At 43.5% G+C, this 27,235-nt stretch overlaps 1 long non-coding RNA gene across 3 annotated transcripts; it reads left to right on the top strand.

Annotated features, from left to right (window-relative positions):
• Positions 1–190: 190 nt before the first annotated feature.
• On the top strand, positions 191–20,332 carry LOC102088753 (uncharacterized). 3 transcript variants are annotated; one of them, XR_010466946.1, is made up of 3 exons: positions 259–7,819; positions 8,265–8,332; positions 8,952–20,332. It is a non-coding gene; the product is annotated as an uncharacterized LOC102088753 (long non-coding RNA). The 3 variants fall into 3 exon arrangements; XR_010466941.1 differs by having other exon boundaries at positions 191–7,819; positions 8,265–20,332; XR_010466915.1 differs by having other exon boundaries at positions 191–7,819; positions 8,052–20,332.
• The last annotated feature ends 6,903 nt before the right edge of the window (positions 20,333–27,235 follow it).

The following is a 27,235-nucleotide window of genomic DNA, read 5'->3' as shown; positions in this document are numbered from 1 at the left end:
TTGGTTCAGGAGATCAGAAAGAGCTTGTGCGAGGGGATGAGAGAGCTGCGGGATGCTGAGGAGCGGCTGTGGCGGGTTGTGGAGGGCCCTGAAGGGCCCCGAAGGACATGGCGTAGCGGTGGGTTGTCCCTCGGTGCCCCCCGGCTCTTGGTAGGGGGGCGCCCGTCTGTGGTGGAGCCGAGGTGGGAAAGGGAATTCGAGGCTGGGAGTGGGGCCGAGCGGCGGGCGGGACGCGGGAGCGGGGTCGTTGGGACGGGTGCGGGGGAACAGGGTGAGTGGGGCCGCGGGTGGGGGCGGCAGGTCGGGGCTGGTTCTCGGGGAGGGGAGATGGGAGCGCGTGGGCCCCGGTGGCCCGGGGCTTGTGGTGCTGGGGAGAGGGCCCGGTGCGGGGCTGAGAGTGCCGCGGGCAGCGGCCCGGCCCTGGGGCAAAGGACAGGCCGGGGTGTTTGTAAACATGTCACGGGTGAGTGTGACGAGGATGCAGCCAGGCTCTTCTCGGTGACAACCAATGATAGGACAGGGAGAAATGGGTGCAAACTGGAACACAGGAGGTTCGACTTAAATATGAGAAGAAACTTCTCAGTGGGGGTGGCAGAGCCTGGAACAGGCTGCCCAGGGGGGTTGTGGAGTCTCCTTCTCTGCAGACATTCAAACCCATGGACACCTTCCTGTGTAACCTCATCTGGGTGTTCCTGCTCCAGCAGGGGGATTGGACTGGATCATCTTTCCAGGTCCCTTCCAATCCCTGACATTCTGTGATTCTGTGTGGAGAGCAGAGCTGGGCTCTGGGCCTGACCTCAGTGTGGGGGGTCCTCTGCTGGGCTGTGACCTTGTCACACACTGGGTGACAGCCTGGGCTTGCTGGTTTGCGGCTCTTTTAAGGGTTGTTGCTTCTGTCTGATAACTGCACTAATAATGTTTGGTTGACATTACGTGGTTTAGTGCAGCCAGTGGGAGGAGCTTTGCTCCCTCCTAAACGCAGCTGCTCTCAGTGTGTCCATAGAGACATAAATCAATCTTGGAAAAGCTGAGAGAACGGATGAGATGGTGTCAGACCTCAGCCTGGTATGAGAGCATCCAAACTAGCTTACCTCTGTTTTCTCACCTGTGCTTGCTGTCTGGTGTTTTCATAGTTTAGCCAGCAGACCAGGTGCTGTCTGAGGTTAATCACACCCTCTGGCTGGCTTGTAGGAGGTAGGCTAGATTCTGAGCTGTGGATTGTAGACTTTTCTGTACCAAATGCTATCGCTGCTTGTGCTAGTGTCTGCTCCAGGGAATGGGAAATTATCTGTTCACTAAAGGGGAGATTAATTAAACCTCTTTTATGTTTAAGAGGACTGTAGTTTCCTGAAATAACGTGTGGAAGATCTTTGCTCAAAAGTGGGAGGGAGGACACTCAAATTATTGTATGGTTTGTGAAATAACACTTTTTCTAGTTACAGCTGATTCCTGTGAAATAAAGTGCTTTATTGCTTCAAGAAGATAACTCCATTGAAAACAGTTTTGAAGAGCTTCACAGGCTCACTGGAAGTCTTGGCTAAAGTCTAGTAGTGGTATAGCTCAGGAAAAACGGGGTTGTGAGTGTTTATTTCATAGTTTGGCTCCTCCTGGAGGTAAGTACAATGCATTTGCTCAGGATATTGCCTCACAGTAAGTGCAGGGGTGTAGTAGTGTGTTTACCTAAGTATATGTTTAAATGACAGAGAAAGGATGTTATGAGATGTTCTGTGATGCAGTTACTTGATGTGAATCCTGCAGCCTTTCAATATTTGTTGATATTACAGCAATGTGTGGTGTTATTCTGTTTCTTTAAATCCAGCTCCTTCCAGCTAAAGAATCTGAACCAGTTACTTGCCTTCCTGTGAAAAGCCCGGTGTCCTGGGACAGGAGGTGCTTCTCCCCACCCCCAGCTTGTCCAGTTTTGCCATATTCATCACTGAAGAAAAGGAGCGGAGGGAACATGATGCTCTGTTGCTGCTACAGCTTTCAGTAATAGTTGTGTACATCTGAAGAACTCTGAATTACAAGTACAGTCCCTTGTATTTCTTTTCTACTTCTTATTTTTCATGCAGATACCTTTAGATTCCTTGGGCGAGAGGGACAGTGGCATGATGATTTCTGTCACAGTGGTTGCCCACTGTAGACTACAGGCCTGTGCTTATATCTGTGTAATGATGTTAAGTATTTCAGTGGGATAATTGCCCAGGGGGCTCACTTTTTCTGTAACTGGTAGAAAACATGTATGTAAAATCTTCATCCGAGGTAAGTCTACTGACCTTAATTACAGTATTTTTTGTTATTTAAACTGGTTTAGAAACAACTGGTTTCACCTGCATCAATTCCCTTTCTTCTTCCCCTTCCCCCTTGTGTCAGTGATGCTGCTCTGGGGAGGAGACAAGGATGCATCCTGCTTCACAATTTTATTGTTCATACTGTGTTTCTTTACCTGAAGATATAGATGCCACTGATGCCTCAGCTGAGAGCTGCTATAGCAGATGAAAATGTTGAAAAAAGAAACTGACTTCAGAAACTACCCAAATGATGCAGGACACAGTAAAATAGTTTTCTGTCTGTACAGTTCGCTTTAATCAGTTTGGGAGTGTCTGACACTTGTCAGTGTCTGGATTATACTTACTGATGACAGCTTGTCAGAGCTGTTCATTTTGAAGTTTGTATGTCTCAAACTTGGATACTCTGCGCACTTGAAAGAGCTCGTGTCCAAGTCTGTTCTGACCCAACAGGTCTTAATTGCAAGATCCACAAGAAGCTTACAGTCCTATTGCAGAAACAAGTGTTGTCTCAGCATTTCATATGGAAAGACAATAGACAATAGAATTGAAAGCCTAGCTTTGGTATTTCTTAAATATATGGTTACATTCTGGTTTAGCACTTAATGAAAAGACACATTCCAGTGTCTCTATGGTCCTGAGTCTGTGGAGCTGATGTTTGTCTGTAGTCAGACTACTATGCTGACATCCTACACCACAGAAGCTGTGTTTGTCTTTGTTACTAAAGGGATTTTTGGTGACATTGGACTCAGGTAAGCAGCCACCCAGTGTGCTGAAGATCAGAAGCACTTGGAACACCCTGCAAGAGGGACGTGGAGGATGAGGTTAAGTAGGAATGTGTGGTGCCTTTGCTCAAAGAACAAACTGCTTAATCTAAGTTTGTATGTAGAAACCTGGCTTCGTATTTCAGTTGTCATTCTGACAAGTTCTTGCTTCTACCGAAAACTTCAGGGATTTCGATGCTATACACAGAGCCATCACTGGGTAGTGTATCAAAAACAGCTCTGTGGTCCGCTTGAGAAATACACAAATTTACAACATTGAGTGTACAAATATAACTTCTAAGGTGCCTGACGTTCTGTCATGGTGTCAGTGCAGCATGGAGAACTGGCAGGGTGTTGGGGTTGTCTCAGTTCATTGTCAGGCTTTATGTAATTCCTGGTATGCAAATTCATCAGATGAAAATATTTTAATGTGCGTTCAGAGAGTAGAATATGGTTTCTAAGGGTGATTGATGTGATCTATGCTACTCTTGGCAGGTAAGTTTTGTTTTAAAATCCCATTTCTTAATTATCCTAGCAGTTAACATCCCTTAGTTGTCCACAGTCCTCTTGGAAGAAGGGTGAGAGTTGAAGTGTCACTGACCAACTGCTTACTTCAAAGCCTGTGGGGAAAGGGTGTAAACTCTTTTAACATCGAAGGTACTGCTCAGATTCTGGAGGCTGAAGAAACTGCTATGAAGGTTTTCTGTTTGTAATTCTCACGTGGAGGTATTTCCCAAAGAGTGTCCAGAGCTGCAAGGTGAAAAGTGAGTGAATTCAGCTGGTAAAATAGGTAAGTATTTCCATAGTGTGTTATCGTTTCCAAGTATCTTAATGATAACAATACAGAAAAACACATTGTCTGCTTTGTTCTTGAGCAGGGAAAGCTCACAAAAAACAGGTAAGAGTGGAAGGCTTCTGTGCCTTTTTAAGTGTTCTTAGTGAAATTCTGGGGAGGCAGCTGTTAAACCCATTTCTGGAAGAACTTTGTGTTCCCGTATAGCCCAAAAAGTTTACTGTAAAGCTTCCCTGAGAATAATTCTAGTGACTGATTATGAAGTGTTACCTTTTTTCAATCTTTCAGACCAAGAAGCGTGCTCTTAAGAGCAGTCAAGAATCTCTTCAGGTAGCAGGGACGTGTTCTTCGACCGGAGCACGGCAGCAGTTCAGTAGCAGTTACACAGCAGGAGAGGGTGTGCAGGCTGCTGCAAATCCCTGAGTTTGTAAGAGCTGGTATCTGAAAGAACTCATTTGAGAAGAGAAAAACTCAAGTTTCTTCCACAACTTCAAGCGAGTTACAATGAGAGTTCATCTGACACTGAAATGGGAAATTGCTTTTATTGTAGATGCTGGAGAAGGAGACTGGAATAGTGCTGGTCAGGGCACTCTGGTGGGCCTTGGAAAAACTGCAGGTGGTTTGAGTGCAAGAGACGCCAGGTGTGGGGAGCTCTTTTTGGAAAGGCACACTGCAGCAGTGGGGAACACATGCTAACAGCGTTCTGCAGCTGGTTCTTGGCTATGAGTCAACGTATCTGATAAGGTGGGATGGTTTAAAATGGCCATTGAAAACCATGCAGTTGCAGGCAGACCACCTCTCTTGAAAGCATGTAGGCAACTTTGGAGTTCATGACCACCTAAACAATTTTCATCAAATAAGAGTATTTCCTGAATTTGAAATAGGAGCTTTGTTTGGTCCACTGAGCTCTTGCAGAGCTGGCTGGCTGGCCGCAGGGCTGCACTGAACAGCAGTGTTGGGCACCCACTTGTTGCTGGAGACTCTGGCACACAAATATGACAGGGATGGGCTCCAGGGTTGAGTGGAAATCCTTTGGTTGCCCAAGTTCTAACTTTGATAGCCACAACAAGCGCTTCCATGTGGAACGAGGAAATGTGGGCTGTGCTGTTGTGTGTGTGCACTGCCCTCTTCAGCACAAAACCTGATTAAACCCTTCGTTAAGTAAGGTAGGTAGGGGCATTGCGATGGGCTTACACTGGGTGTGCACCTCACTTGGTTGCTGCTAATCCTGGAAAGGTCTATTTTTTTTGTTGTCAACCTGAGTTGGTAACTGGTGCTGTTCCACAGATGTGCCTGGCTGTACCAAAGAAGTTGTATGTGAGCTGATAAATCCTCACATTATTAACTTACTCCTCTGTTAAAAAAAGAGACGGGAGGAGAGGCAGCAGGGAATCCTTTTTGAAGGGTGACATAAATTCTCCGGAAATTATAAGCCCACTAGAAACATCTTTGTGGAATGAACACATTTTGGGAGATGATGAATGCTGTGATAAAGGCAGTTTGAGCAGTCTGCTGACACTGCTCCTTGTCTCCATTTTTGTGTTGAGGTTTGTAGGGAAAAGTGTTGGACATCAGGGGTCTGTGAAGTCCATAGCCCCAGGAAAAAAATTCACTGGAATTTTGTGTCAAACTATGCACAATTATTCTGTAAGAAAGTCCTGCAACTGGATGGTTATGCTGGAGTCCCTGATGATGCACACCATTGTTCCCGGATTCTCTGGCTATTTGGATGCAGTGACACAGAATTGCGTGTTGCTTCCGATGTCATTCAGCCTAAAATAGAAGTTTTGGCAGTGTGAGTACTTAAGTGACAGTATTGCCATCAGAGCATTGCTTCACACACACCATTTCCTTTTGGGTAAGTTAGCGCTGCACTGTGAAAAAGCACACAGCACCAAGGAGGGTGTCAAGCAATAGCACCTCCTGTGCCAGAATTCCCTGGGTTTGCTCCTTTCCCTTTCTTTGGTCTCTGCTGTTTACCCAGCTTTTAGCCATTCTGTATGTTCTCGTTGGTTGGCTCTTTTCTACCACCTTATTAGGCTTTTTATGGGTGGGGTTTTTTTGGTGTGTATTGCGGTTTGATGTGCTGTATTTGGTTGGGTTTTAGTTTCTTTTTCTCTGCAAATACTTCTTCCTGTAAAACAGTGAAACAACAGGAAGTATCTCAGGTTGCTGGCCAAGTTTCCACTCGCATGGTTTCACTTGCTCCATTCTGTCAAGTTATTTACATGCAGTGTCCTAAGGATACAGTTCAGTGCTGGTGAGCAGCTAACTGTCATCTGCTGGCCCAAGTCCACGTAGGTCAGGTTTACATAAGCCTGCGTCTTCAGGAATTCAGTGGCTGCTCTGGCAGCCCTAGGTTTCCTGTTGCACAACATCACAGGCAAGATAACGTTAGGCTTTAAAATGGACACAGTAGGAACAACCACTTTACTCACTGAATTGTGTGACCCAGAATCTGTTCAGAACTTTGCTCTTCTGCATACACAAAACCTGGGGTTCTTCTGGTGAGGAGTTCACGTGTTTCATGATTGGTCCCGTTGAGGTTTTTCAGCATGGATGTGTGATGCTGACTAAGCTGCCGTGTTGAAAGCAGAGCTCTTGTCTCTCAGCTTCTGCATTCATCTGTATCAGGGCTGGTTTGTATCCCGTAGAGGGTCTTTCTGGGCATGCTTTCCCAGGAGGCATGTTACCTCAGCTTGCTGCTTTGAGATCCCCAAAAATGGGGTTGTGGAGGCTTTGGTGGCATTGCTGGTTTAAGGAGTTTGTTACCTTTTCCCCTTCGTCTTCCCTTGCCAACACAGTTCTCTGGAGAGCAGCACAGTGAGTTATCAATGTCTTAATAAGTGCATTACACCCTTCTGTATGCTTTTCTGTGGTTCAGGGTGGAAGTAGATGAGGTTTGTAGTTGTGTGGCTTTCTAAAACCAGGGTCAGGTTAGTGAACTGGTTTAGGGCATTTGCAGCACAGCACTAAAAATAGCTGACCTGGTGCGCAGCAGAAGTCAGGAGTCCTTCAGCTTGTTGCTGTAGCCTCTTGACCCACTGAACCGTGTGTCTAAGAATGCACTTTATTTTGTGGGGGAGGAGCAGCAGCATGTCCCCTGCGCACATGGATGCTTTTGTTAACTGTGTTTTTCTGTTCTAGGTCTCATAACCCAGCTAAATGTTTTGATGTGTGCAGCCTCCTGACCAGGCAGCAGCAGCTTGAGCAGCCCTGATGTCTATAGGCAGCACTGGTGATTGCCAGATGTAGTCTGGACAAATCCTAGTGGGAGAAGAGAGCTAGAGAATTATGTGGGGCAGTCTACACCTACATTTTTATAACTTCCAGAGAGTACAAATTTGTTACCTTGCAATGGAACTGGATTCTTATCAGAGAGTTGTGTGTCATCTCTGCAGACTTAGCCATATACCCTGTTGTGTATAATAGCAGAGTACATCTGCAGAAAGAGAATTAGGCACTAAAACGTTTCACATATAGATAAAAACCCTAAGCTCCGCTTTCCACATCTGCATTTTTGCAGTGCTCCTGATAGGAGTGAAGCCAGCTTTGCCGCTGTAAATTCCCTTAGAGTGTAAATATGATTTGCTGCCTCTGTTTTGAGAATGGTGAGTGTTGTCCTCTGATGAGGACAATGTGGTGGCAGCTATTTTGCAGCCTCCCCGTACTTGCTCTGCTTTAGCGAATGTCAACTAAAATAGTAATTGTGTCCCTTAAGAGTTAGATGATTGTTGTTAACCTTCCTGGAAAAACAAATCAGAGGTAGCGGCAAATGCAATCCTCACGTGAACACACAGCCACTGGGGATGAAGGATAGTCGTGCTTTACCAACCTGTGTCAGTGAAGTCCATTTAACCTCCTAAAATTCCTGCCCACTGAAAGCTCCTCTCGTCTCCAGGTTCAACTGTAACTGGAGCAGCCGCTGTCCCAGTGCTACCTTGTGGAAATGAGTGAGGGAAGAGCATATCTTAGTAGGTGCTCCAGTGGAAACAAATGAATTTGCTTACTCTTAAATATATTAATTTTTTATATTAATATATATTAAATATATTTAATTTGTAAATTAATAATGTATAAATATTTAAATAGTGCAAATATATTTAGAAATACATACCTGGAAATAGGTGCATATATGTATATAAATATAATTTAAATACATACATTGCCAATATTGATAAATATCAGTAATTTATAAATTAACAGGTTCTAAAATATAAATTAATAAGCATGGGGAATCATGGAGAAATAGAGGAGCTCTGTGTTGCCAGCGGACTCCTGGGATGGAGTACCTGTTTCCCCTTGAGGACAGTGTGAGCCTGGAAGCCTGGTCCCCAACAAACGCAGTTTGTGTGAGTCATCTTGTTCTGTTAAAATCTCTAATCATGTCGTGTCTTTTAAACTGTCACCCTTGAGAAGGTTCTTTGGCTGCAGATTAACCTTGTCCTGAGTACGGAGGCGCGTGACGTGCTTGGCCGTGGCAGCAGGTACGTGTGGGGTCTCACAGGTTTCTGTCAGCACGTCAGCGTTTGGCTCTCCGGGGTGGATAACATTGCTGCCATTCATTCTGAGCGGCGCAGCAGCCTCCTTCACGTGGGTTTGATGGTATCTCAGATATCCCAGTCTTTTGCTGTACTCAGTCTCTCTTATACAAATTTAGCTACAAATCATGGCAGCCAAGATCGAGGGTTTGGAATATGCCTCAGTTGTGCTTTCTGGAATGGGTGGCTCTACCTCTTGGGTACAGCGGAGCTGTCACTTATATTTTTTCTGAAGGAAATGTGAATTTTCTCTCCTGTGGCAGTGTGTTATGTGCTCGACCTGGCAACGTTCACCTCTGTGGGGTGCAGCAGGGTGGCTCCACGAGTCTTCCCTCAGTTTACTGCTCAGTGACACAGCAGGGAATGCAAGGCCTTACTTTGCTCGTGTCCAAATGCAAATGGCATTTGGCTCTGGTCACTATCTTGTTTCTAGCTGATACACAGGTGTTAACAGAGGCTTTGTGCCAACACACAGATCTGCCAAACTTTGGGGTTTTTTTTCCTTTTCTACAGTATTTCCTTGTCACTCATACGTAGCACATCACACTCAGTGTTTGATCTGTAGGTTATACCTTGGTGTGTGTGAGAAGCCCCGGGGTAATTCCTCACTTGCTCAGCTGTGTGGGGCGGCTGATGCCAGTGGCTGCAGAATTCCAGTTATTGCATCCTGTCACTATAAAGAAGAAAAAAAGAAAGCTTGGAGGAAGGAGTCGTCCTTCACATCCTGTCTGTTGGGATGTCCCAAACAGCTCCCGAGCTGCTGCGGAGCTCTGACCAGGCACTGCCCTTCATGCACCCCCTGCACTGGGTGGTGGGACCCAGTACCCTATGATGGAGGTGAGGGGACACCAGTTTTAAGTGGTGCTGTCTTCCACCTTTGCCACTTTCTGTCCCTGTGGCTTCTTCCCCCTGCCCTGTGAAAACTCATTCCTGTTCTTGTTTGAAAATGGCTGCTTTAATATGGCCTTTTAGCACAAGCAGTTTGTAGATTAAAGGAGGCCTGGGTGTGTTTCGGCTGACTGTGGAAAAAGCTGCAGGTCCTTTTGCAGTTTGTAGCAAAAGGGACATTATCGTGGACAAGGTTCAAGAAATACCTTTGTAGAGTTTTGTGTGACCTCTGCTAAATTTGACGAAGCACGTGTGACTTGATCTTGTCCTTAGTGGTACCATGATCAAATACTCTTCCATGGTCCTGCCATAGTGATCTTGCAGTGGGGTTTTGAAATCCTTTGCTCAGTAAGAAAGCCCTGATCTCACAATGTGGAGGTGGCTCTGCGCTTTTTCCAGGAGTCCTTCAGAGCAGGTGTTGGTAGGAGGAAGACATTTTATACATTTCTGCTTTTTGTTAGGTATTTCAGCTAAATAAGCCCCAGAGAATCCCTATATATTCCACATAATTTACAATCAATTACATTTCTCCATTTTGCACAAATATGATTGCATTTATGCAGAGGCATATAAATAACATTTCTTAGTAGGCTTTTCTGTCATGTTTTATATTACAGCTGCGTGTAGCCTCATTGCATAAGTCGGGAATATCTGAATAACAAATGTTAACATTGGGTGATAAACCACAGGAGTTACGGAGCTCAGACTTTGGAGGACCTGGATCTTCTGGTACATTCAGTGGGCAAAGTGTTTACACCTCATCACCATGTTTTGCACTGGAGGATGTTTGTGTGAATATCTTGCTGCTGTTAATCTGCTTTGGCATCTCTTACCTGGGGGGAGGATAATATTATGGTTCCCATTAAATCTTTTTTGGGGGAGGAAGGGGAGGAATGTTTTCTGTGTGCAGTTTCATATTTTTTTAACCTCTGCCTCTTAAAATTTTTAAGTAGCTCCTTCGATTACCTAAACTGATGGCACCTGAGGACAAATAGATCTTTGCACCCAATTGCCTCGAACACCTTTCAGATGAGTCATTTTGGCAGATCCCCAGTGAAGATGCAGAATCACAGTATTGCTGGGAACCAACCAGTCACCACTAAAACAACAGTGCAAAAACTGGTCAGCAGGCTGAGCAAACCCAGCCTGTCTTAGAATGTTACGCCTACAGCATTCTGTCTAAAAACTGTTATCCCTCAGCAAACTAGTTGGAAACATTTTAAAGAGGAGAATCAGATACCTAGCAGTAACTCTGTAGGGTTCCCCCCCATTTTAATGCACTGATGAATGTAGCCAACTGCCACTCCAACTTTAAGATACTCAAAGCCATCTGTAGATAAAATGCAACTTTTCAGTGTTTGAAACAGTTTTAGCTAATCCATTTTCGTGGCCGCTTTGTGGCATCACTGGGTAAATTCACATTTCTGAGTCCAAGACATAAAGTGTCTTTGTGTTATTTCTTTAGAAAACAGTAAAAATCACAAAGGGAGCCCTCATTTTCAAAACAGGAACATCAGATTTGTGTTTCATTTGAAGTGAGTGTATCACATGCTGATCCGGTCAGTGGTCATGTAGGGTTTGTGGTTTACTAGCCCATCTGTTTTGCCTACAGAGCAGCAAAGAGAACACGGATGGAGTTAGCAGTTGTAAATCCCTGTCTCCATCACTGACCCCTGAGAGGTGTGATGTTTAAACCTGGTCTGGATGCAGCTGCCAGGGGAGCCAGGGAAGGGCAGAGGGGTTTGTGGTCCCTTCCATGACCCCACCACTCTTCTCACACCTTGGGCTGGAGCCTTCAATGTATCCAAATACTATAGGGAGCTGCAAGGTGCGTGTGTGAGGTGTTGGTCTCTGGTAGCTGTGAATGCAGAGAGTTCTGGTCCACTCTGCTTGTGGGTGTCTGTCAGCAGAGGGTGGCTGTAAGACCCTCCATGCATCACTTTAAACACTTCACAGACAGTATTGAGAATGATGGCCCTTGTGCTTCCTTTATTTCCTAATCCTCCAGTTATCTTTGGGCAGTAATTATAAGAAATTAAGTATTTAACAAAGATTTTTCGTTTGAGCTTTCCCTCAGTGTTTGTTTTGCTTTGACATTATTCTTCTAGATGACAATAACCAATTTAGGAAGACAGTCTTGAACAATCCTGTTCATTGGGAATTACTTTAGTCCGGGACCAGAGTATTTGAAAGAGATAACTCTCTGAATAACTTGTCAGTGTTCTAGCATTTATTAGGGATTGAAATTTAAGATATTAGTAGTGAATAGACTTCCTTTCACCAAATATCAGACACCTAACAGGTGCCCAGTTTGTGCTGAGACTTTCCTTATGCTCTGTGCAGAGGACCACGCACATCCCAAGGTTGATTTTGATTTCAATAGCTCTTCCCTTAATATAAGAAAGAAGTTTGCAGAACACAAGCTAGCAGGAGCCTGACCCCAAACATTTGCACATGTATAATTATTCTCATGTGGGGTCCCACTATGTGCAACAGTTAATGATTAGACAGTTAATTATGTAATTCTTACGCAGAAACTGGCTCAGTTCTTGTGTTGTGTTACACAAATTTGTCCTGTGAGATTTCTGTTCCTTTCTGTTGGGTGCAGAGGGAGCAGAGGTTAGACTGGCTTAAAGTTAGACTTCCAGCGTACACACCCAGCTGAGCTACATGTCACCCGCTGTGTCTACAGGCTGGTCTTGCTAATACTAGGCAATAAACTACCTACTACTATCTTTAAATGTCTGTAGACACTTAATAGATTTTACGGATCTGATTTCACATCCAGTGGCATAAAATGTGGCAGTAACTTACCTAATTAGTAGATAGTCATTAACTTGTCTGAAATCAGTGGGATTCCACATGGGAGCAGTTGCACAAGTATAAGTAGTTCAGGCTGTTGTTGAGTGGAGATCTGTGAGGAAGCTGTATATAATAAAAAATAGTAGGTGGTGATAAATTATCATGTTCTACTATACAATGATTTATATTCTGCATTGCATGTTGAGAATTTTCCTATGCATACTTAAGCAGTTTTTAAAGATTTGAACAAAAATTCACTAATCCCTGTCTTTGATTTCAGTTTACCGCTCAGAACCCATGTTTTCAAAACTGAATTTGTATGTAAAGTTCCTCAATTTTCAAAAAAGCTGAGTACCAGCAGTCTCCATTTTTAACTACTTCAGAAATACAGCACATATGAGACCTTAGTATCTATGTATTAGAGCAGGTAACATTCCTCTCTGCAGAAACAGCCAACGTAGTGACCAACTCAAGCCAAAGAAAGATTGAAGAAGCACCTTCCGTAATGGCTACAAACAACAGGTAACCTCTGGCTTTCCCTTCCGCAAACAGCAGGCAACACCAAACACATGAATAAGATTCGCATCCTCCTCTTCTGCAGGCGTCAAACCTTTTGAACCAGTTTCCACAGGGTGGTGTTTGATGCATTTGAGGTATTTGAATGCAGAGAAATGACACGAGAATGATTAAGGGATTAGAGGAACAGGGTCAGGAGGATGAGACCAAGTTGTTGCAGACACGGGGATGTATTCATGACACCAGCAGGTGCTGTGGTGCTTGTGGAACAGTTCCCAGTCCACACCAGACTGTACGGAGCTATCTGCAGGATTTGAGTGTGCCCAGCACTCGTGCTCTGCTTCACTTTAATGATACGGAAAGTCTTGTGTGTGATTCTTTGCTGTAATGACCTGTTAGTAACCATTTGGGCTTTCAAGGGATGGAAATGACACATGATATATGAAATAACCTCTTCCTGTTTGCAATGATTCAGTGAAATACTGAGTCATGTCTACATCTTCCCTGTACAGACTCTTTGTTGTTTGCTACCTAGGGTCTGAATTGATGATGCTGGACGACAGTTTTTACTTGAACTAGTCTCAGTTTTATCAGTTTTAGATGAATTACTGCCTTTTCCTAGGGAAAAGGTTTGAGCTACATCGCTGTTAATTTGAATGACAGTGTATTGGTAAAAAACAAGCTGGATTTAGTTTGGGTTAAGTTAATTAATTAATGATTTGGGGGATTAATTACTTGCATTCACTGCATGCCAAGTCACCTAAATCTCTTCCCATAGTGTAATGAGTCCAGGGGCCCAAGAAGTTCTGGATTCAGCTGGGAAGTAGATATTGCAGTGTTCTGCCAGGTTGTACTTCACTGCCTTTTGAAGCGAGCCCCTAATGCCACGGAAATCTCAGCAGTACGACACCTGACCCTTCAAGGGCTGAAATGGAGTCTGTGTCTGAAAACAGAACCTAAATTCTTTCATCAGGTTTGCGCAGTTGGGTATTTTATCTTTTCTCTACAGAACTTAGCAGAGGCTTAGGGAAGGGAGGTTGGATGGTCTTATTCATGGTGGCTTAGTTTAGTTTAACTTTGAAAACACGGTGACTGAAGAGCTGCATATTCAGTGGCTACATAGGAGGGCAATGAAACTGGTAAAGGGCCTGGAGCACAAGTCTGAGAAGGAGCGGCTGAGGGACCTGGGGCTGTTCAGCCTGGAGAACAGGAGCTGAGGGGAGACCTTATCACTGTCTGCAACTGCCTGAAAGGAGGTTGTAGCATGGAGGGGGTTGGCCTCTTCTCCCACGTAACGACTGATAGGACAAGAGGAAATGGCCTCAAGTTGCACCAGGGGAGGTTCAGATTGGATAATAGGAAAAATTTCTTCCCAGAAAGGGTTGTCAGGCATTGGAACAGGCTGCCCAGGGCAGTGGTGGAGTCGGTGGAGTCACCATCCCTGGATGGGGTTTAAAAGGCATTTAGATGTGGTTCTTAGGGACGTGGTTTAGTGCTAGAGTTAGGTTATGATTGGACACGATCGTGAGGGTCTCTTCCAACCTAAATGATTGTATGATTCTACGGAGTCGGATGGATGTACTGACAAATAGCTGCAGACCATAGAGCTCTGTTAATTCCTTTCTGCCAGTGAGACGTTCCTGCTCATCTCTTGGACAGCGTCATAAGTTGTTGGTCTTACTCATAACTGGACCCAGCTGATGGAGTGTAAACTCATATACCAATTATATAGCCACCAGGCCTTGCTAGAACCAAGTATTTTTTAGTTACTATACCACAGAAAAAAAAAGAGGAAATAAGATGGAATAAGCAAAATTACATCAGTGGGGTAAAAGAGCCAACAGTTTTCTGTATTTGAAATGCAGCGCCTTTGGATTATGGCAATTTACAGCTGCTTTGTGAAGACACAGAATTTTGCAAAATCGTTGACAAGGAAAATGCAGGTGCGATGTGACGGTTTTTTCTTGTGGAACATTTTAATGGCCATGCCCAGCTTCCCCAGTGGGATCTTACTTTCTTAGAGCAGAGATTTGTCACCACTTGCTTGATTTGGATGAACTTTCTGCCAAAATCAAGGAAGGAATTGACAGGGCGGACTTTAGCAACAGGGAAATTGCGACATGTTTGAAGAGCACGCGCGCTCAGAGCTGCTGCTGTTTCAAAAGGCAGCTGCTTGTCAGCAAAACAAGCTCTTTTTTTTCCTGCAGATGTCTTGTCTCTGCCTTGCAGCGATGCCGAGATGTTTCATCCTGTGAGAAGCCGGAGGAACAAGATTTACTGTAGTAAGAACGTGTATGCACGTGCTATTTAAACACCGTTCTATTCAGTTGAACTGAAGCGTTAATCCCAGTGGGGACTGCAATGAGTAGACGACTTTTGCAGTTATGAGTGGGTCTGTTTTCACAGTATCACAGTATGTTTGGGATTGGAAGGGACCTCAAAAGATCATCCAGTCCAATCCCCCTGCTGGAGCAGGAACACCTAAGTGAGGTCGCACAGGAACATGTCCAGGCGGGTTTGAATGTCTGCAGAGAAGGAGACTCCACAACCCCCCTGGGCAGCCTGTTCCAGTGTCTGTCACCCTCACTGAGAAGAAGTTTCTTCTCAAATTTAAGTGGAACCTCTTGTGTTCCAGCTTGATCCCATTGCCCCTTGTCCTATCATTGTTGGCCACCGAGAAGAGCCTGGCTCCATCCTCGTGGCACTCACCCTTTATATATTTATAAACGTTAATGAGGTCACCCCTCAGTCTCCTCTTCTCCAAACTAAAGAGCCCCAGCTCCCTCAGCCTTTCCTCACACAGGAGATGCTCCACTCCCTTAATCATCTTCGTTGCCCTACGCTGGACCCTCTCCAACAGTTCCCTGTCCTTCTGGAACTGAGGGGCCCAGAACTGGACACAATATTCCAGATGTGGTCTCACCAGGGCAGAGTAGAGGGGAAGGAGAACCTCTCTCGATCTACTAGCCACCCCAACTGAACCAACACGCAGCTTTTAAGACAAAGGCAGGAAGCACATATTGGTACAAGAGCACGTGAAAAAAATCACTCACTGCCCTTTTGCAGGTCATGGGTGGCTTGGAGCAGCCATGTCTGCCTTCCAAGACAAGTCAACAGTGCAAAACTTGACCATATGAAAAATGCCGCCTTCTTTTTTTTAATACACAAAGGTCAGTCTTAAAGCAGTGAAGATGCTAAAACAGCACACAGAGAATTATGTCTTTCAGAAATCTGACTGAACGCAAGTAGCCAGGGGTCTGAGAACTGACATAAAGCTGTGATGATACTTCTGCTCACTCCTCCTTGAAACTCTACAGCCAGAACTGATAGCACACCATGTCTTTCCAAGCTTGAATATTCACTCGTACACGGAGAAGAACATGGGAGGCTCTTTAAAGGCCCCTTGATAACTGGAACAAGAAATCTTTGTTTAGCTATGAGTGAAATGTCCTCTTATAAAATGCCAAATAGCCTTGTATTCTTTAGTCAAAAGCTAATAAGACAAGCTGTGAGCTCTTCTTATTTCTATTCCTTCACAGTAGAAATGTGGAGTGCTTTAAAAATGCTGAGAACATGGCAGTGGTTGACAAGACAAGAAAGGATGTATGGAGATACTGTGCTGAAGAAATTTTAATTATTTTTAGAAAACAAACTTTTATACTGATGTAGGTCTGGCATTTGCAATTTCAGCCAGGAGCCAGGGCTAAGTTTTCTCAGCCAAGACCCTTGCACGCTCTGCCTTTCACCCTTATGGAAGAACACCTAATTTGGTAAAATCCCACAGTGACTTTAAGGGGAGAGATCCTAAGAAATGAAACAGCTGCTTGAACTTTTTAACTTTTTCTCAGTGAAAACATGTCTTATTTTTAGTGTGTGTGCAGTGCACGTGTGAGGCTGGTTCTGTTATTTTCATTACTGGGTCTGTGCATCTGTTGATCCCAAGTGTCCAGGTTTGGTTCTGGTTAGATGTGGGTACATAATCGCACAACCGCATTTGCATTGAGTTAAGTACCCATGGTATGGAGTTCATATGAATTTTGTAACATCTGGTAGCTGATATATGATATAAAGTGGCAATGGCACAGAGAGAGCAGTAGCTGTGATCACATTAAGTGTGTCAGAATGAAATTAGACTAACAAAACTTTTAAAGACATTTTAGCTGACATATTAGTGAAAGCTGGATCTGCAGCTTGGATAGTGGGTTTTTATATGTCTGGTCTGACACTAAGGACCCTAATGTTGGATTTATTGTGTCATTAAGCCACAATCGGAGAGGAGGAGGAGGGTGAACTGTATCTTTTACAGCTGCTAAAAATGGAAATCACTTTGTCACTGGTATGTTCTCCTCAGTGAAAAGCCAGTGCTATTTGAAAACTGCTCTTGGAGATGATTCAACTATCTACACGTTAAATCTTCAAAATATTCTGTGTTACTGCATAGGGATGGCGAAGAACAATGTAAAACTGCTAACATATTAACAGGGAGATTTAAAGAAGATGTGGCACAGACATTTGTGTAACTGTGCTTTGTTGAGCTGAGCACAGGTACAGTTCTTGTCTACTTGGGTCATTTAGCTGGCTTAAGACCAAAATATACACTTAATATTCAACAGCCACCTGTGCCCAGTAATGACAGCGTCCTCCAGTGACGTCTTACTATGTCAACAGAATATTAGCTAAATAGTAGCTGTGTTTTTCTGGTTAAAACTAGACTTTCATTAAATTCTAAGATAAGGCAAAAAAATACTGCTTCTTCCACTATTTAATCTGGTTATCTGCCATGTTAACTTGGTGACTGGATAATTTGAATCTGCTAATTTATTGGTTTAACTGAAACTGCAGCCTAAATCATATAAAATATCGAGCATTGCTTTGTTTTTAATCAGTTGGGTGAAACAATTAGTGTATTAGGTAAGTAATGTGCTTTGTGAGATTCCTGTTTGTGCATTCACCCTTCCTATGCAACCCATACATGGGACATGAGATTTGTTTACTTCACCAGACCACAAGCTGGGTCACAAACTCTGAAGGTTTACGAAAGCTCTGGTGTGGAATCCCCAGCCTCTTAAGTGACCACCTACATCCCTTACGTTGCACAGGCTGTAACATCCCTGATAAAATGACTGTGATAGATAATGATCTTGTAATACTGAGAATGTAGATGTTTATAAATTATAAATATGCGATATGGGTCTGCTAGCGTGCCTTTAGCCACCTGCATTAAGTCAACACAAGACACAAATGGCCAAATATTTTCACCTGTTGGAGTATCTGACCGCCTGCTGCAGCACAGAACAGCCCCAGCCACCCGGCCTCCCTCCGGCCTGCTGGGGTAGTGCCTTTTCTGTTCAATTTTACTGTATATTGTGTTCCCTGGAGCACCGTATGTAATAAAGCGCACAGGGTGGTGGTTTGGCTCCAGGGGAGAAGGCTGCCTCTGTACTGTCTGGGATGCTGAGCCGTGGTTGGACCCCTAGAAGGGAACAAGATGCTTTGCTTTGGTACAGTTAAGCATGATGAGTTGGGTGAAATATTTTAAGAGCAGGATGGAACAGAAAGAAGCTTTTGAAAGACAGGACCTTCCCTATAAGGAGTTAATTTAGAAACCACCTGTTCTGCCTCACTTGAAGTGTTCTCTCTTTTAAAAAAAAACAAACGTTCCTTTATGTTTTAATGAAATCTAATTACTGAAGTCAAGAGCTTTGTGTTTTGGGATGTTTGTTGCAAGGGAGACCTGGAGGCAGGTCCACCTCAAAGATCTGCTGCCCGTACTAGAGAGCTAGTGTCATCATATCTGTTTGTTACCGCCAACATTAATTCACCTGCCTTCAGGTGTCTTGCAGGATTATAATGTGAATTCGTTAATTAATTGCTGAAAGTGCTGTTCTTGTGCCCTGTGTTAGTGCATTGATTTGCACACTTAGAAGGCAAGAGTAAACTGCAGAACGTAGCGATTAGAATTGAAACCATTGCTAAACTTCGGCCTGGAGGCATCGAGTTGCTTTCCTGATCGTTCCCATTACACGTGCTGAGTACAGAGGTGAAGAGCAATGGAAGGGCGAGGGAAAGGAGAAGGACTCATAAAGCACCTTAGCGGAACTAACTGCATTAATCAGTTGCCCTTTCAAATGCTGGTGTGTTTGCAACATGGGGCCCTTTGTAACAGAAGAACGAAACAGATTTGCTGCCCCTCTACTTATTTACACCCTAGTATGTAATTTTTGCGGTGTTTCACCTGGTGTGGGTGGTACAAATAGGAACCTGTGTACATCCTTATTTCTGTGATGGAAGCAGCGAGGGGGGGAAAGGGGAAAAGGAGAAGCCAGAATTTCTGCTAATGGGAAGAGAAAGCAGATAGATTCTAAAAAGATTTTATGAGCAAACTACTAATGTGCCTGCTTACTGCTGAGTTCTGCTGCAGCTCACCAGCTCATCGGAATGTATATACTCTGCTTATTTGCTGCATTAACTTGGTGACTGTATAATTTGGCTCTGCTCATTTATTGTCTTAACTGAAATTATAGCCTAAATCCTATAAAATATAGGGCATATATCCATATATGGATTATCGAGGGTTGGTTTTATTATGGGCCTAGATGCTGGCTCCTTTCACAGCACTGAAGTCGTTAATTAGACAAAAATACACAACTTTCACCCTCTGTCTAAATACATTTAAAATTATGCCAAGCTGCCCAAACAAGGTGTTGTCTCATATAAACCAAACTCAAAGCAAGAACTGCTCCTGACCAAGCTAGTAACCTGTCATAATTCGTCTCACTTGGCACATCTCCAAGCCCTGATTCTCACCGTATGTCCCAAGACACCAGCTGCTCCCAACATCAAGAGAACAATTCATTAATTCCTTACAGATTGTTTGTGACCGACAATGTTTACTGTAAGTATTTTTTGGACAAAGTGCTGCAAACAGACAGGGATATTGGTCAGCTGTATGTTCCTATCGCATGCAGATAAACTGTAATTGGAGTTTTTTCCCTGCTAGCAATTCAGGCAAAGCGCTTGGGAATTAGCCCAGGACTTTTACGATGGCTTGAAGAAGAATATTGTATTTCTTTAAGCATCCCTGCTTGGGTCAGCCAGTGGATTGTTTTACTGTGGTGTCTTTGGCGTCCTTAAAAAGATTTCAGTTCGGTTCGGCGTTAGTGGGGCTCAGCTGGGAAGGCAAGGGCTTTAGGCAGCACCAGTTCGGGTAGAAGTCCTTGTGCTTTTACTGTTCTGTCTTGTGGCCTTGCAGAGTGTCAGGCACAGATCTCTCAAGGCCACGTTCTCTGTCCCCTCCGCCAGTGTGGCACCATTGCAGGGATGTGGTGAGCGGGGCCTACTCAAACCACAGACGAAGGAAGGGCCGGTCCACCCGGTCCTTGTGCAGGAGCCCTCAGGCAGGGCCTGTGGGGAGGCCATGGCTTCATCTCCATCCCACGCACCCTCAGGCACATTCCACCTCCTCAAAACTTTTGCAGCACAGCCGGGGTAGCTTTCCTCTTCATATACTGAAATAATTACTCTGCTACAACCAAAATAGGACTTCTGTTTCCCTAGAACTCTGAAGGGTGACGTGTGTATGCAGCTATGAAGCTTTGGGGATCCTCCGGCGATGGATGCAGGCAGGGCATTCCAACTTGGGAGTCCTCAAGAGCAGCACAAAAGGTGTATACTCATATCCTTCTGGCCCTGTGTAAGATGAGTTTATGTGTCATAATATTAAATGGACTAACTAGGTCACTTGGCTTCTTTTTAATTATTTTAATCTTCTTACAAGAGTCAAAACAGGCTTAAGTCAAAAACTGTTCCTTAATGTAAAGGGTTGCGGGAGGTGGTTTGGTTTGGCTGTTTGGTGATGGTGGCAGCTCCCCCCCAGCTTTGCAGAGCGCTGATACTCGTCTGCTGAGCAGGTTTACACCTCCTTCCTCAATATCCATAAAGACTCGTGGGAGACAATTACAATCATAGCAGTAGGAAGAGTCAGACTGCAGTTAAACCTTCCAGCCCACACACGGTAACAGGAAAATCCTGTTTGAGGAATTGGGGAAGAGCCTCCTGTGGATAACACGAGATGATGTGCTGATAATGCTGGATCCCCCCACCCTCTATGCAGTTACTCCAGTGTAAGTGACCACAGAGTCCGATCCATGGTGGGTCTTTATTTTTTTATATATTCTTTTATACTGGAGGGCTGTCCAGGGTGGGATAAGAAGAGATGGGTTTCTTGGAAGCGTTTGTGCAGTTGGGCTAGCAACTATTTTATTTAATGACCACACAAGCTAAGGTCACTGCAAAAGATGATTGTTTTCTGACCCACGCACGAGTTTTCTTTTCCAGGCTGAAAATAAGAGAGAGGAGAGATGTGTTGGTACAGATGTGCAGAGCAGTGCAAACCATCCAGGAAAAGCCCCTGTGCAAGGTCCCGTAAGCATTAATGTTGGTGGAACGCGGCTCTGTGCAGTAGGTAAAACACCATCCTGAGACCAGGTCTGCTCTATTCGAGAGAAACGCTGGAAACCCTTTGCAGTACAGTACACGCAGAAAGTTTTTTCACCACAATAAGAAGCTATGGTTGGTCTAGTAGTGTAAGCTGAACCCCAAAAACTGACACTTCCAGGCAAGCGAGAACAGATTTTTAACCAAAAATCAAAACATTTTTCCCAGAAAAATGCTGTGAGGAGCAGTATCAAATTCAATTCTTGGAGTTTTCTTTTAATCTAAGTGAAGAGCTAGAAAGGAAAACCACCCGCCTTATCTACTGATTGGGGGAAAGTACTTTGCATCTCACAGTCAAACCATCCGTTTTCTGATGGACAGCGTGCTTTTGTTTAAGAAAATCCGAAGCTTTGCTTTTAATTAAACCAAACACAAATATATATATAGACATATATATATATATTTAGAAGTCTTTGCGAATCTTTGCCAGAATTTCATTTTTCTTTTCCACAGTGGGTAACAAAGAAATTAGCAACTGGCAACATAAATTGAAAAAATGTATCAACCCAATAGAAATCATTCTATGGGTAAGAAGCCACTTAGGGAGAAAAAAGCACTGAAGGTGTCCCCTTCAGTAGCACTTTTGTCTCATATAACAGTCCCATAAGCAAAGCAGCTGAAACTTCTATGGGGTGGGTGCAAAACCGGTTGTGTAACTGCGCTCAGGAAATATTTACCAGTGATTCACGGGCGGAACAGAGCGGTGCCCCTGCAGTGGTCCATCTGCTTCCACAAAGACGTAAGGGAACAGCTCTTCCTCTTCAGAGCTTGCTGTTCATGTTGCCTTTAATAGTTTTTTACAGTATCGGTGCAAGGATCAGATGATTCTCGCTCAGTGTGCGCATGCAGTTGTGCAGGCTGTACATTCATTATGGAAATCACTTGCAGCATTTCTGGTGGGTTAATGTAAGGCGTGTGACTTCAATGCCAGCAGTAAGGAGCGGGATCAGATGGGTTTGCTCTTTGGAACTAACACACAAATGAAAGACCAGCCATCTTGATTTCCTTCAGTTTGGAGCAGATAAAAAATCATTTGCAAGCATTTGGAAAATAACAAGGAGAGGAGTCGCAGCTACCATAGATTAGTCAGGTAGAAATTATATCAGGTAGAAGTTGCAATCGAATTTATTTTCATGATAGGCTAAAAGAACTAAGAAATAAAATCAGTAGATGTTGGGATACGTGGACTTGAGTGAAATTCTTGTCTCGTGGTGCATTCTCATAAACAAACCAGGTGAAACTCCTGCAGGATCAGTACAAACCTGGTTTCACAAATTTTCACTGCAGAAAGGTGGCTGCAGGGGGCTGTCCTGGTGCGTTCGATGTTGTCACTAACAATGCGGATTATGGAATAGAAAATACATGATGAAATTTGCTGATAGTGCAAAACTGTGAAGGCCGCAGTTATAGTGGAGATGGGATTCAAAATCAAAACAAACTTGACAACCAGACTGATGTTTTGAGGATTAAAACTCAACGGGGACCAGCGCAATGTTGTACATGGGCATGAATGATCAGGCACACGGATACAAGCTGAGCAGGCGCTGTTTTTCCTAAAAGTTGGTTTCCCAAAGGGATCTGGGAAGTAAAGCAGGTCACAACATGCCTTCCATCACCCGTCATGCAGCTGACTGCTACAAAAGATAAATAACTGTAAGCACTAAAGGACTTCTTTACTTTTACATGAATTACGTACCGTACAGTGTGCTTCTTATCAGCCCACACTGCAACGTAATAACAACATCAGTCCATGACTCGAGCAGCGGCCAAGGTAGCTGCAATCACGTTAAAAACAAATACAATCTAAATACTATTTAACTGCATGGAATTTATTCACAAAGCTCTTGAGCGATTGACTTGCTAAAGGCGGATGAGAACTAGACTTGCCCAAATGCTGCTGCAGACTGTCCCATGTATCCCATATTCTTGGATGTCCCACACTTATTGATCATCATCCCATATTCATTGAAAATAGTTGGAAAAGGGGATGTTGTTGTTGCCAAAGGAAGAGTTGAACTCCCAGATCCAAACAGCAGAAGCCTGGCTGAGAGGGGGATGGATTCAATGCTGGGCTGATAGTTTGCATAGATGGGAAAAGTCTGAGTGAGAGCAGTTTACAACTTGTACAGAGGGAATCCTCATGAATTTGTGTATAGAAGAGGTATTTTAATAGTTACACAGCTTAACATCAAGTTTTAACAAGCAGTTCCAGCACCATGAGCCAACAGAGCCCAGATCTCGTGAGTCTTTCTCCGCTATGGTTACCAGCGATGTCTGTGCCCACGGGCGAGGATGCTGGGGCATCTCTTTGAGGTTAGTTCCACGGTGTTACATGATGCGTGCTTTATCAGCCAGAGAGGCAGCTGCCTCCTTGGCGGCTGCGCTGCAGCGAGGGACAACTCCTGGAGCGTGATGCGATGTGATAGGAGTGGGTTTAGTTAAACAGAGAGTCTCTCCCGTTATCTTCCTGAAAAAGCGGTTTACAGAAGGGCTTGCTGGTGCTGCCCATCTCTAAAAAAAATTAGGCTCTGAAGCAAAACGTTATGAAAATATAATATACTTTAACAAACATGCCTTTAGCTCTCTGGGTATGGGTTCCAGCTAATCACAGCTGCTTTCCTTTGAGCCACCAGCCTGCCCGTCGGGAAGGCACAGAGAGCAGGCCAGCCCATGTGTGAATTATTTATGTTCCTGCTGAAAGCATCAGTCTTGTCACTAGAGCCATGCTTGACTGAATGGATCCACAGAGACAGTTTCTGTAGCAACCCAGAACCTTGCCCAGCAAAATGTTGCCCAGAGATAACACAGAACAGTAATAAGTCTCTGCCTGGGAAGCTGAAGATGACACACAAGTGCCACAGTAAAATAGATCTGGGCTTTGAGTCCTTCAGTCTCCCAAGATCCACCAAGATGTCCTTTCAGAAGCTGAGTTAGGAGCACGTCAACTCCGGTGCCGGTAACAGCCTGGCTGTGACAACATGGGGTTTTGAAAGCTCACACAAGCTCTTGTGGGAACTCAGCAAGTCCTTCGCACCAGGAACACGAGCCCCTGCGGTCAGGCCCTTCCTGGGAGTCCAGCTGGTTCGAGTCAGCGTGAATAAAGACGTGGCTCCCGAGAGCCTCCCGTCACATGCTTTTTGTGTTATATCCACATATCGTGTTTGATAATGTTGTCCAAAATATGTCACAGATCTGTTTTTTATGCCACAGTATTTAGCGTAGATTGACAAAGGCAGGAATATAGTTTCTTCCCTCTCTACCCTTAGCCTTTGATCCTGGCTTGTTGCTGTTTGTAGTCCGTCTGCCTTCTTGTAAAGATGAACCCGTCACTATAAAAATGTTACGGAAATCACAAGCTGTCAGGACTATCTTGCAAAGCTTTGAAGGGCAATATAGGTTAGTACATTTGTTCAGACGTACTAAACCTATTTTTCAGTATGTTAGTATTTGGATTTTTCCTAATAACGTATCGAATTATTTTTTCCTAAATATATTCAGTTTGTCTTAAGAATTTCTGAACCTGTGAAACCCAAACCATATTAGAAAAGCTACAATACGCAGCATTTCGTAAGTACAGGAATGTTGGTAGATGGTTCCTTCATTGTGCATCTCCAGCTCTGTTCACCACCAGGCACCGGAGGAGTAAACTGCAATTTTTTGTGCTTTTCCCAAGCCTGTAATTCCAGTGTTTCCTACATTTTGACCTTACAAACAAAACCAGGCTCTCTGCATTTGGAGTAACCCAGGTGCTTAGCTCTAAACAGGAGATAATCCAGTTATAACAAGCTTATGGTTATTCAGTCAGAGGTCACCAAGGTGTGACTCTAAATGTGAATAAAAGTGAGGGAAACTGCAGGAGACCTCCTTAACCCGGACCAGGAGCAATCTCACTGGCAGATGACAGAGGCCTGGTTTATATTTACAAGTTTCACTCATTTAGCAACACCAGGACCATAACAACATTTATTAATCAATACAGCTTTGCTGGCAAAAACCTGCAGATGTTTCAACAGCAGAACATCCTTTGCAGTTCTGATGTGCGCAATACATAGTTATTAAAGCAATTTAAAGTGGATCCCGTCTCTAGGAGACTTCACCGGCTCTTCAATAGCCGCGTTGGCAAACTTTCCAGTGGAGGCTGTTCCACACACCGGCGGCTGAGGAGCGCGGGGCCGATGCCAGCGGAGCTGCTCGGGAGGCAGGAGGAGAGCGGGGAGATTTGCACCCTTTGGGAACCAGAGGAACACCGTCTGCTTCCTTCAGTCAGTCTCGGCTGGAGAACAAAGGGCTTCAGCTCGTAGCGGAGGGGGCATTTACATCCCATTAACCAATATTTAAAAATCTACGCTGTGTTTGTTTCCTTAGCATCACTGTTCTTCTTTTCTAAACATGTCAAGAAAGCATGCATTTTATTTTATTTTATTTTATTTTATTTTATTTTATTTTATTTTATTTTATTTTATTTTATTTTATTTTATGTTATTTTCTTTTATGTTATTTTTATTTTATTTTATTTTATTATGTTATTTTATTTTATTTTATTTTATTTTATTTTATTTTATTTTATTTTATGCTATTTTATGCTATTTTATTTTATGTTATTTTTATTTTATTTTATTTCATTTTATATTATTTTTATTTTATTTTATTTTATTTTAATTTATTTTATATTATATTATTTTATTTTAATTTATTTTATTTTATATTATTTTTATTTTATTTTATTTTATTTTATTTTATTTTTATTATTTTATTTTATTTTATTTTATTTTATTTTATTTTATTTTATTTTATTTTATTTTATTATTTTATTTTTTACTTTTCCGGAATGAAAAGCAGCAAGCACATTTGTGGGTGCCTAGAAATCCTTTTTTCCCCTATCCTTGCCTAGCTATAAAACACTTTAAAGAAATTTTATTAAACTTCCCAAGGAAATTCACCTCAAGCATTAACACAACTATGAGTATTTTCAAGCGCAACTACAGATATTTTAGAATGTAATAAATTCTCGAAAGACTTCTTACTTCAGCATATTTTCTCACGTAGTGCTATAATTTTACAACTATCCAGCAAAACTTGTTTAATTATCAGTTGCTGGTGATTCTCAAGCCAAGTGTGCTACATGGAGTTCTAGTCTAGAGGCCTTTCAGTGGGTTTTATGCCAGCAAAACCCCTTTCCCTGAAGATAAGACACAGTCTTACACAACTTTTGCTCCAAAAGATGCTTACTTTTTTACATCTATAGCTGCCTGAGCACTATTTAAATTGGCTTTTTAAATGAACTGTAACTAGGGCTTATTTTTTGAGTAGGGCTTATATTTCAAGCATCTTCAAAAATCCCAAAAAATCATGCTAGGGCTTATTTTCGGGATAGGGCTTATTTTCGGGATAGGGCTTATTTTCAGGGAAACAGGGCAACTGCATCTGTAAAACAAACAAACAAAGAACCAGAAACAAAGCTTTAACTGACAGCTCTGTAAACTGGGATAAGAAGAGGTGGGATGTAGCTGTACCAGAAGTATTTCTAATGAATTATTTCAGCAAAGCTATGCTTTTCGATAGGACATGGTTTCAAGAACACACAATATGAAGGGGTGCCTTTGCAGACAGAGATAAATCCACAGTCTGCACATATTGCTGGTACGACATAATTCCCGCAATAATAAACAACTTTTCATTAGAGAGCCCAAGGACGGACTCAATGGGCATTTCTGTGCCACCCTTAACGAGCTGTTTTGAGAACTGCTTAGAAAACAGAGCGTTCCCACAGCTCATCATCCGAGAGCCTCACGGGCAACTTCTCCCTAGCAGCCTGTAGACCTTGCTGAGGAACTTCTGGCTTCACGCAGAGACCAGTGAAGACGAGCCAGTAACACAGGAAAACACTGGATGTGCTCAGGCACGTAGGGCGTGCTCGCTCTCGGGGCGCCGCGTGTGTTCTGGAGGGCACCAAATAATAAGTAAACAGCAAATCTGGTTTTGAGGGTGGCCTCGGACCACACGGCATCCTCATCAAGGCAGTTTTGCTCGCGTTATTGGTTTTTGCTCCTGTAATTAGCGTGAAGGAGCATTCTAACTTATAGTAATTTGAGGAGGAATTAGGTTTCCCCACCTTCATTTTTCCCCTAGGAGCAGCGTGATATGTAT

Source organism: Columba livia, chromosome 1, assembly GCF_036013475.1.
Source record: "Columba livia isolate bColLiv1 breed racing homer chromosome 1, bColLiv1.pat.W.v2, whole genome shotgun sequence".
NCBI lineage: Eukaryota > Metazoa > Chordata > Aves > Columbiformes > Columbidae > Columba > Columba livia.
This window is presented reverse-complemented; position numbering and strand designations above follow the sequence as displayed.